Below are 10,305 nucleotides of genomic sequence, written 5' to 3'. Positions count from 1 at the left end.
GTGTGAGCCCTGCCCGGGTGCGCGCACCTTGCTAGGGCGTCGGGTGTGCACCCGGCCCGGCCTACGTGCGTGCACCTGGAGGGGGCGTCGTGTGCGTGCAGTGTCCCGTCTGCAACGCGGTGCCCACACACCACCTCGGGCGCAACGACCTGCGCTCACATGTGGGCCGAGTGCACCTTGGTGCATGTTCGGGGCGCCTCGGGTGCACGCTCGATCTTGCCCTGGTGCACCAAGGCGCTCGGTTTGCCCCGGGTGCGCACTTGGTGCAAGGTGGGCACCCAAAATAGGGATCAAGCACCAAAACACAAGTTTCGGGATGCAAAATGGGACCCAAGGGCCACAAATGCGTTCCAAGACCCATGATGGGTCCACGAGAACAAAAATGTGTTCCGAGACTTAATAAACAAATATTGGGTTTTAGGAGAAGAAACATGCTCTGATGCCCAAAACGAGAATCGACCCCGAAAAGGCCACAGGCCAAAAGTGGGATGCGAGACAAAAAAAAATGGGACCCGAGGACCAAAATTGGGTTCCCAGGTCGAAGACAGGGCAACCGGACAAGAAACGACCTCTAAGGCTCGAAATGAGTCCCGACGACTAAAACTTGACAAGAAGCACCCATCAGGCACCCAACTCGACACCCATGGGATGCCGACCCACCCGGGCTTCCACCTAGCACACCTTGGCACCCACCCACCCTCGCACCCAACCTCGCACCCAACTTAGCACCTTTGAACCCACATTGGCACTCACCCTGACCCTGGCACCTTGGAACCCACATTGGCACTCACCTTGACCCTGGCACCCACCTTTGCACTCACCTTGGGACCCACCCTGGCTCCCACCTCGGCACCCACCCAGACACCCACCTTGGTTCCTTGGCACCCACCTTGGATCCTTGGCACCCACCCCGACACCCACCTTGGCACGCAACTTGGCTACTTGCCACCCACCTTGGCTCCTTGACGCCCACCCCGACAACCACCCCGTGACCTACCCTGGCTAGGGTTGGTGCACACCCACCCTGGTGCCCACCTTGGCACCCACCCTATGACCCACCTTGGCACGCACCTTAGTACCCACCCCGTTACCCACCCTAGGACCCACCCCGTGACCCACCTTGGCCAGGGTGGGTGCACCCACCCTGGTGCCCACCTTGGCACCCACCCATCCTAGCACCCAGCCTGTGACCGGGCTTGGAACCCAACCTTGCACCCGCACCCGTCTTGGCCAGTGTGGGTGCGCACCCATCCTGGCACCCACGTTGTGACACACCCTTTAACCCACGCACCCTAGCACCCACGTTGGCACCCACCTTGGAACCCAACCTAGCAACTTGGCACCCACCCCGTGACCCACCTTGGCATCCACCATAGCAGTCGCCGACTTGGCACCCACCTCGGCACCCACCTTGACACTTGTGGACCCACCTTGCCACTCACCCTAGCATCGACCCATCCTAGCACCCACCCTGGCACCTTTGCACCCTAGCACTCACCCATCCTAGCACCTAACCTGTGACCCACCTTGACACTCACCCTCGCACCCACCTTGGAACCCAACCTAGCACCCACCCACCCTGACACCAACCCTAGCACCTACCCACCCTTGCACCCACCCTGTGACCCATCTTGGCACCCACCCATCCTACCACTCAACCTATCACCCACCTTCTCACCCACCTTGGCATCCACCTTAGCACCCACCCACACTGGCACCTTGGCACCCACCTCGGGCAAGGTGGGTGCACACCCACCCTGGCACCCAATTTAGAACCCACCGAGCATGTTACCCACCTTGGCACCCACATTGCAGCCCACCCTAGTACCCACCCTATGACCCACATTGGCATCCACACCCTAGCACCCAGGCACCTCGACACCCGCCTTGACACCCACCCTAGCACTGAACCTGTGACCCACCTTGGAACTCACCCTAGAACCCACCCACCCTGTGAACCACCTTGGCATCCACCTTAGCACCCACCCACCTTGGCACCCACTCTAGCACTCACCCATCCTAACACCCAACTTGTTACCCACCTTGGCACCCGCCCTCGCGTCCACCTTGAAACCCACCCTAGCACCCACCCACGCAGGAGCCCACCTTGGCACCCAACCTAACACCCACGCATCCTGGCACCCAACTTGTGACCCACCTTGGAACCCACCCTAGTACCCACCTTTGAACCCACTATATCACCAACCCACCTTGGCACCCACCCTATGACCCTCTTTGGAATCCACCCTAGCACGCACCCACCCTGGCACCCACCATGGAGCGCACCCTAGCACCCACCCACCTCGGCACGCACCTCAACACCCACCTTGGTGTGCGCACTGCGCCAACCTCTCAAAGACCCTATGTGGTGCGCTCCAAAGTGTACACCTTTGGTGCGCTCCAAGGTGCGCACCTTTGGTGCACACCGAGGTGCACACCAAAGTGTGCACCGAGGTGAGCACCAAAGTGCACTCCAGGGTGCACACCAAGGCGTGCACCTTTGGTGCGGTCAATGCAAACGAATTCGGAAGTTGGGGTCGATGTCCTAATCGCTGCTGCAGACTACACGTATGAGAATCGGACAAATAGCTTTATATAGGGGAGGTGTTGCGTTTGATGGGTCGACTCCCCTGGTTGTGTGCACTGCACCAACTTCAAAGACCCTGTCTTGTTTAAGAAGTCAAAAGTTGGGGTGGATGTCCTAATCATTGCTGCAGTCTACGCATGTATGAGAATCAGACAAATAGCTTATATAGGGGAGGTGTTGCATTCGGTGGGTTGACTCCCCTGGTTGTGCGCACTGCGCCAACCTCAAAGACCCCGCATAGCAGAAGAAGTCGGAAGTCGGATTTTGGTGAGCACCAAGGCGTGCACCTTTGGTGCGGTCAACGCAGACGAATTCAGAAGTTGGGGTGGATGTCCTAATCGTTGTTGCAGGCTACACATGTATGAGAATCAGACAAATAGCTTATATAGGGGAGGTGTTGGGTTTGATGGGTCAACTCCCTTGGTTGTGCGCATTACGCCAACCTCAAAGACCTTGTTTTCGTTAAGAAGTCAAAAGTTGGGGTCAATGTCCTAATGGCTCCTGCAGGCTACACATGTATGAGAATCGGACAAATAGCTTATATAGGGGAGGTGTTGGGTTTGATGGGTCGACTCCCCTGGTTGTGCGCATTACGTCAACCTCAAAGACCTTGTTTTCGTTAAGAAGTCAAAAGTTGGGGTCGATGTCCTAATTGCTCCTGTAGACTACACATGTATGAGAATCAGACAAATAGCTTATATAGGGGAGGTGTTGGGTTTGATGGGTTGACTCCCCTAGTTGTTCGCATTACACCAACCTCAAAGACCTTGTTTTCGTTTAGAAGCCGAAAGTTGGGGTCGATGTCCTAATTGCTCCTGCAGGCTACGCATGTATGAGAATCAGACAAATAGCTTATATAGGGGAGGTGTTGGGTTTGATGGGTCGACTCCCCTGGTTGTGCGCATTGCGCCAACCTCAAAGACCCTGCATTGCGGATGAAGTCGAAAGTCAGAGTTTGGTGTGCTACAAGGTGTGGTCGAAGGTGCTCACCTAGGTGTGCACCTTTGGAGCACAGGAAAAGTGCCCTCCAAAAGTGCGCACCTTTGGAGTGCACAAAAGTGCCCTCCAAAAGTGCGCACCTTTGGAGCGCAGAAAAGTGCCCTCCAAAAAGTGCCCTCCAAAAGTGCGCACCTTTGGAGCGCAGAAAAGTGCCCTCCAAAAGTGCGCACCTTTGGAGCGCAGAAAAGTGCCCTCCAAAAAGTGCCCTCCAAAAGTGCGCACCTTTGGAGCGCAGAAAAGTGCCCTCCAAAAGTGCGCACCTTTGGAGCGCAGAAAAGTGCCCTCCAAAAAGTGCCCTCCAAAAGTGCGCACCTTTGGAGCGCAGAAAAGTGCCCTCCAAAAAGTGCCCTCCAAAAGTGCGCACCTTTGGAGCGCAGAAAAGTGCCCTCCAAAAAGTGCCCTCCAAAAGTGCGCACCTTTGGAGCGCAGAAAAGTGCCCTCCAAAAAGTGCCCTCCAAAAGTGCGCACCTTTGGAGCGCAGAAAAGTGCCCTCCAAAAAGTGCCCTCCAAAAGTGCGCACCTTTGGAGCGCAGAAAAGTGCCCTCCAAAAGTGCGCACCTTTGGAGCGCACAAAAGTGCCCTCCAAAAGTGCGCACTTTTGGTGCGCACCAAGGCGCTGGTTCGGTCGTTGCAGGCGAGTTCGGAAGTTGGGGTCGATGTCCTGAGCGGAGGTGCAAACTACACAGGTGTCGGAATCGGACAAATAGCTTATATAGGGGAGGTGTATGCTTCGATGGGTCGACTCCCCAGGTTGAGCGCACCGCGCCAACCTCAAAGACCCTACGGTATGGATGAAGTCGGAAGTTGGGTCCGATGACCAATTCGATTAGTAGGTATGCTCATGAGGTCGGAATTTGGGTCCGATGACCTGCCATGTGCAGGAAGGCGAATGTTGACACTGTGCGTTGCAAGGTGCACACCAAGGCGCTGGTGCGGTCTTTTTAGTCGAGTTCGGAAGTTGGGGTCGATGTCCTGATCGGAGGTGCAAGCTACACAGGTGTGGGAATCGGACAAATAGCTTATATAGGGGAGGTGTATGCTTCGTTGGGTCGACTCCCCGGGTTGAGCGCACCGCGCCAACCTCAAAGACCCTACGGTATGGATGAAGTCGGAAGTTGGGTCCGATGACCGATTCGATATGTAGGCATACTCGCGAGGTCGGAATTTGGGTCCGATGACCTGCCACGTGCAGGAAGGCGAATGTTGGCACTGTGCGTTGCAAGGTGCGCACCAAGGCGCTGGTTCGGTCGTTGGAGGCGAGTTCGGAAGTTGGGGTCGATGTCTTGATCGGAGGTGCAAACTACACAGGTGTGGGAATCGGACAAATAGCTTATATAGGGGAGGTGTATGCTTCGTTGGGTCGACTCCCCGGGTTGAGCGCACCGCGCCAACCTCAAAGACCCTACGGTATGGATGAAGTCGGAAGTTGGGTCCGATGACCGATTCGATATGTAGGCATACTCGCGAGGTCGGAATTTGGGTCCGATGACCTGCCATGTGCAGGAAGGCGAATGTTGGGACTGTGCGTCGCAAGGTGCGCACCAAGGCGCTGGTGCCGTCGTTGCAGTCGAGTTCGGAAGTTGGGGTCGATGTCCTGGTCAGAGGTGCAAACTACACAGGTGTGGGAATCGGACAAATAGCTTATATAGGGGAGGTGTATGCTTCGATGGGTCGACTCCCTGGGTTGAGCGCACCGCGCCAACCTCAAAGACCCTACAGTATGGATGAAGTCGGAAGTTGGGTCCGATGACCGATTCGATACGTAGGCATATTGGCGAGGTCTGAATTTGTGTCCGATGACCTGCCATGCGCAGGAAGGCGGAATTTGGGTCCGATGACCGAGTTGATGGCGTGCCATGCGCAGAAAGGCGGAATTTGGGTCCGATGACCGAGTTGATGTTGATGGCCCGCCATGCACAGGAAGGCGGAATTTGGGTCCGATGACCGATTTGAAGGCGTGCCATACGCAAAAAGGCGGAGTTTGGGTCCGATGACCGAGTTGATATTGATGGCCCGCCATGCGCAGGAAGGCGGAATTTGGGTCCGATGACCTGACATACGCATGGAGTCCGACTCGGGGGCCGATGTTCGATTCGATGACTTGCATTGTGGGTAAAGTCGGAAGTTGTGGTCTTTGACCCGATTCGATGACCAGACTTCGGCTGCTTGAGAATCGGACAAATAACTTATATAGGGGAGGTAGTGTTCTCGAGCATCCTCCCCCCGTGCCCGTTTATGTCGATTGATGCTGGTGCTCGACTGGTTGGAGCGCTCGGATGCAAAAATCTTGCACCAGGATTTATCGATTGTGATGGACACGGCAAGTCTCCTGATTGCTATGCAGGAGCTCATCGTGAATCTCTATGCGGCCTTGGTATGGACTCGACCTGCGGAATGGTTCGGCAATGGTAGTCGCTCCAACACGTCCTTGCAATGGCCACAGAGGTGATTCGACTAGAGCTCCAGTCTAGCTTTTGGGTTGCTTGGCGGACTGGTATAGCCGCGATCGAGTTCCGGCCATGAACGTTTTAGATAGCTCTTGGGCTTTCTGGGATGGAAGTCGGAAGTTTGGGCTGTTGTCCGATTTGATGACCATTCTTCGGATGTGTGAGAATCGGACAAATAACTTATATAGGGGACTGTGTTGTCTCACGCAGCCCCCTCCGTGCCCCTCTATCTCGACCGATGTTGGTGCTTGAAAGGGTTGGGATCGCTCGGATTTATAAACGTGCACCACCATTTGTCGAGTGTGAGGGACGCGGCAGGTCTCCTAAATGCTATGCGGGCGCTCTCTGAGAATCTCTATCCGGCCTCGACACAGACTAGTCTTGCTGAATGGTTTGGCACTGGTAGTCGATCCAACACGTCGTTGTTGTGGCCGCCTAGGCGATTCGATTCGAGCCCCCGTCTAGCTTTTGGGTTGCTTGGCGGATTTTGCCCTATCCGCAAGTGAGCTCGGTCCCTAAACGTTCGAGAAACCCGATTGCTATGCGCCGACTCTCTTTCTTGCGAGCCTCCATCTAGCTTTTGGGTCTCTACGGAACGGAAGTCGGAATCTGGGACCGTTGTTTGATTCGACGAGGCAGACTACGGTTGTGCGAGAATCGGACAAATAACTTATATAGGGGAGGTGTTGACTGGAGCATTCTCCCCCGTGCCCCTCTAACTCGACCAATGCTGGCGCTCGAACGGTGGTAGCGCTCGGATTTTCATTGAGCGCCAGCATTGGTCGATTTAGAGGGGCATGCGAGATTCCCGAATGCTATGCGAGGGCTCTAACGGAAATGTCTATTGGTTTCGGTATGGATGCAATTGCGAGTGGTTCGGCAAAGGTAGTCGTTCCGATGCGTCCATGTCGTGGCCAAATCGATAATTCGATTTGAGCCCTCGTATAGCATTTGGGTCTCTCGATGTGATTCCGCATTCCAGTCCCTTTGGGCACTGCTTGAGCCGCATCCCAGGGGGTTCCCTTCCCAATAATCTGCCTCGCAACCCGATTGCTATGCGGTGAGGCTCCTCGGCCGCCTCGGAACTATCTGTGTATCAGACGCATCGCGGGATAAGGGGTTGGCAACGGTAGTCGCCCCAAGCGCGTCCGATGCTTGGACCATTCCGAGGCGGCCCTGAAGCCTCTTCCGTCTAGCCGTTGGGTCCTTCTCGCCGCATCCCTCGCCTCGCACCCCGATTGCTATGCGGTGAGGCTCCTCGGCCGCCTCGGAACTATCTGTGTATCGGACGCGTCGCGGGATAAGGGGTTGTCACTGGTAGTCGCCCCAAGCGCGTCCGATGCTTGGACCATTCCGAGGCGGCCCTGAAGCCTCTTCCGTCTAGCCGTTGGGTCCTTCTCGCCGCATCCCTCGCCTCGCACCCCGATTGCTATGCGGTGAGGCTCCTCGGCCGCCTCGGAACTATCTGTGTATCGGACGCGTCGCGGGATAAGGGGTTGTCATTGGTAGTCGCCCCAAGCGCGTCCGATGCTTGGACCATTCCGAGGCGGCCCTGAAGCCTCTTCCGTCTAGCCGTTGGGTCCTTCTCGCCGCATCCCTCGCCTCGCACCCCGATTGCTATGCGGTGAGGCTCCTCGGCCGCCTTGGAACTATCTGTGTATCGGACGCGTCGCGGGATAAGGGGTTGTCACTGGTAGTCGCCCCAAGCGCGTCCGATGCTTAGACCATTCCGAGGCGGACCCGAAGCCTCTTCCGTCTAGCCGTTGGGTCCTTCTCGCCGCATCCTTCGCCTCGCACCCCGATTGCTATGCGGTGAGGCTCCTCGGCCGCCTCGGAACTATCTGTGTATCGGACGCGTCGCGGGATAAGGGGTTGTCACTGGTAGTCGCCCCAAGCGCGTCCGATGCTTGGACCATTCCGAGGCGGACCCGAAGCCTCTTCCGTCTAGCCGTTGGGTCCTTCTCGCCGCATCCCTCGCCTCGCACCCCGATTGCTATGCGGTGAGGCTCCTCGGCCGCCTTGGAACTATCTGTGTATCGGACGCGTCGCGGGATAAGGGGTTGTCACTGGTAGTCGCCCCAAGCGCGTCCGATGCTTGGACCATTCCGAGGCGGACCCGAAGCCTCTTCCGTCTAGCCGTTGGGTCCTTCTCGCCGCATCCCTCGCCTCGCACCCCGATTGCTATGCGGTGAGGCTCCTCGGCCGCCTTGGAACTATCTGTGTATCGGACGCGTCGTGGGATAAGGGGTTGTCACTGGTAGTCGCCCCAAGCGCGTCCGATGCTTGGACCATTCCGAGGCGGACCCGAAGCCTCTTCCGTCTAGCCGTTGGGTCCTTCTCGCCGCATCCCTCGCCTCGCACCCCGATTGCTATGCGGTGAGGCTCCTCGGCCGCCTTGGAACTATCTGTGTATCGGACGCGTCGCGGGATAAGGGGTTGTCACTGGTAGTCGCCCCAAGCGCGTCCGATGCTTGGACCATTCCGAGGCGGCCCCGAAGCCTCTTCCGTGTAGCCGTTGGGTCCTTCTCGCCGCATCCCTCGCCTCGCACCCCGATTGCTATGCGGTGAGGCTCCTCGGCCGCCTTGGAACTATCTGTGTATCGGACGCGTCGCGGGATAAGGGGTTGTCACTGGTAGTCGCCCCAAGCGCGTCCGATGCTTGGACCATTCCGAGGCGGCCCCGAAGCCTCTTCCGTGTAGCCGTTGGGTCCTTCTCGCCGCATCCCTCGCCTCGCACCCCGATTGCTATGCGGTGAGGCTCCTCGGCCGCCTTGGAACTATCTGTGTATCGGACGCGTCGCGGGATAAGGGGTTGTCACTGGTAGTCGCCCCAAGCGCGTCCGATGCTTGGACCATTCCGAGGCGGACCTGAAGCCTCTTCCCTCTAGCCGTTGGGGCTTTCTCGCCGCATCCCTCGCCTCGCACCCCGATTGCTATGCTGTGAGGCTCCTCGGCCGCCTTGGAACTATCTGTGTATCGGACGCATCGCGGGATAAGGGGTTGGCAGTGGTAGTCGCCCCAAGCGCATCCGATGCTTGGACCATTCCGAGGTGGCCCTGCAGGCTCTTCCGTCTAGCCGTTGGGGCCATCTCGCCGCATCCCCCACCTCGCACCACGATTGCTATGCGGTGAGGCTCCTTGGCCGCCTCGGAACTATCTGTGTATCGGACGCATCGCGGGATAAGGGGTTGTCACTGGTAGTCGCCCCAAGCGCGTCCGATGCTTGGACTATTCCGAGGCGGCCCTGCAGCCTCTTCCGTCTAGCCGTTGGGGCCATCTCGCTGCATCCCCCACCTCCTCGGCCGCCTCGGAACTATCTGTGTATCGGACGCATCGCGGGATAAGGGGTTGGCAGTGGTAGTCGCCCCAAGCGCGTCCGATGCTTGGACTATTCCGAGGCAGCCCTGCAGCCTCTTCCGTCTAGCCTTTGGGGCCATCTCGCCACATCCCTCGCCTCGCACCCCGATTGCTATGCGGTGAGGCTCCTCGGCCGCCTGGGAACTATCTTCGTATCGGACGCATCGCGGGATAAGGGGTTGTCACTGGTAGTCGCCCCAAGCGCGTCCGATGCTTGGACTATTCCGAGGCGGCCCTGTGGCCTCTTCCGTCTAGCCGTTGGGGCCATCTCGCCGCATCCCCCACCTCGCACCCCGATTGCTATGCGGTGAGGCTCTTCGGCCGCCTTGGAACTATCTTCGTATCGGACGCATTGCGGGATAAGGGGTTGTCACTGGTAGTGGCCCCAAGCGCGTCCGATGCTTGGACTATTCCGAGGCGGCCCTGCAGCCTCTTCCGTCTAGCCGTTGGGGCCATCTCGCCGCATCCCCCACCTCGCACCCCGATTGCTATGCGGTGAGGCTCCTCGGCCGCCTTGGAACTATCTTCGTATCGGACGCATCGCGGGATAAGGGGTTGTCACTGGTAGTCGCCCCAAGCGCGTCCGATGCTTGGACTATTCCGACGCGGCCCTGTGGCCTCTTCCGTCTAGCCGTTGGGGCCATCTCGCCGCATCCCCCACCTCGCACCCCGATTGCTATGCGGTGAGGCTCCTCGGCCGCCTTGGAACCATCTTCGTATCGGACGCATCGCGGGATAGGGGGCTGTCACTGGTAGTCGCCCCAAGCGTGTCCGATGCTTGGACCATTCCTAGGCGGCCCTGAAGCCTCTTCCGTCTAGCCGTTGGGGCCTTCCCGCCCCATCCCTCGCCTCGCACCCCCGATTGCTATGCGGTGAGGCTCCTCGGCCGCCTTGGAACCATCTGTGTATCGGACG

Source organism: Cryptomeria japonica, unplaced genomic scaffold (assembly GCF_030272615.1).
Source record: "Cryptomeria japonica unplaced genomic scaffold, Sugi_1.0 HiC_scaffold_274, whole genome shotgun sequence".
NCBI classification, from domain to species: Eukaryota; Viridiplantae; Streptophyta; class Pinopsida; order Cupressales; family Cupressaceae; genus Cryptomeria; species Cryptomeria japonica.
Note: the sequence above shows the minus strand (reverse complement) of the source record.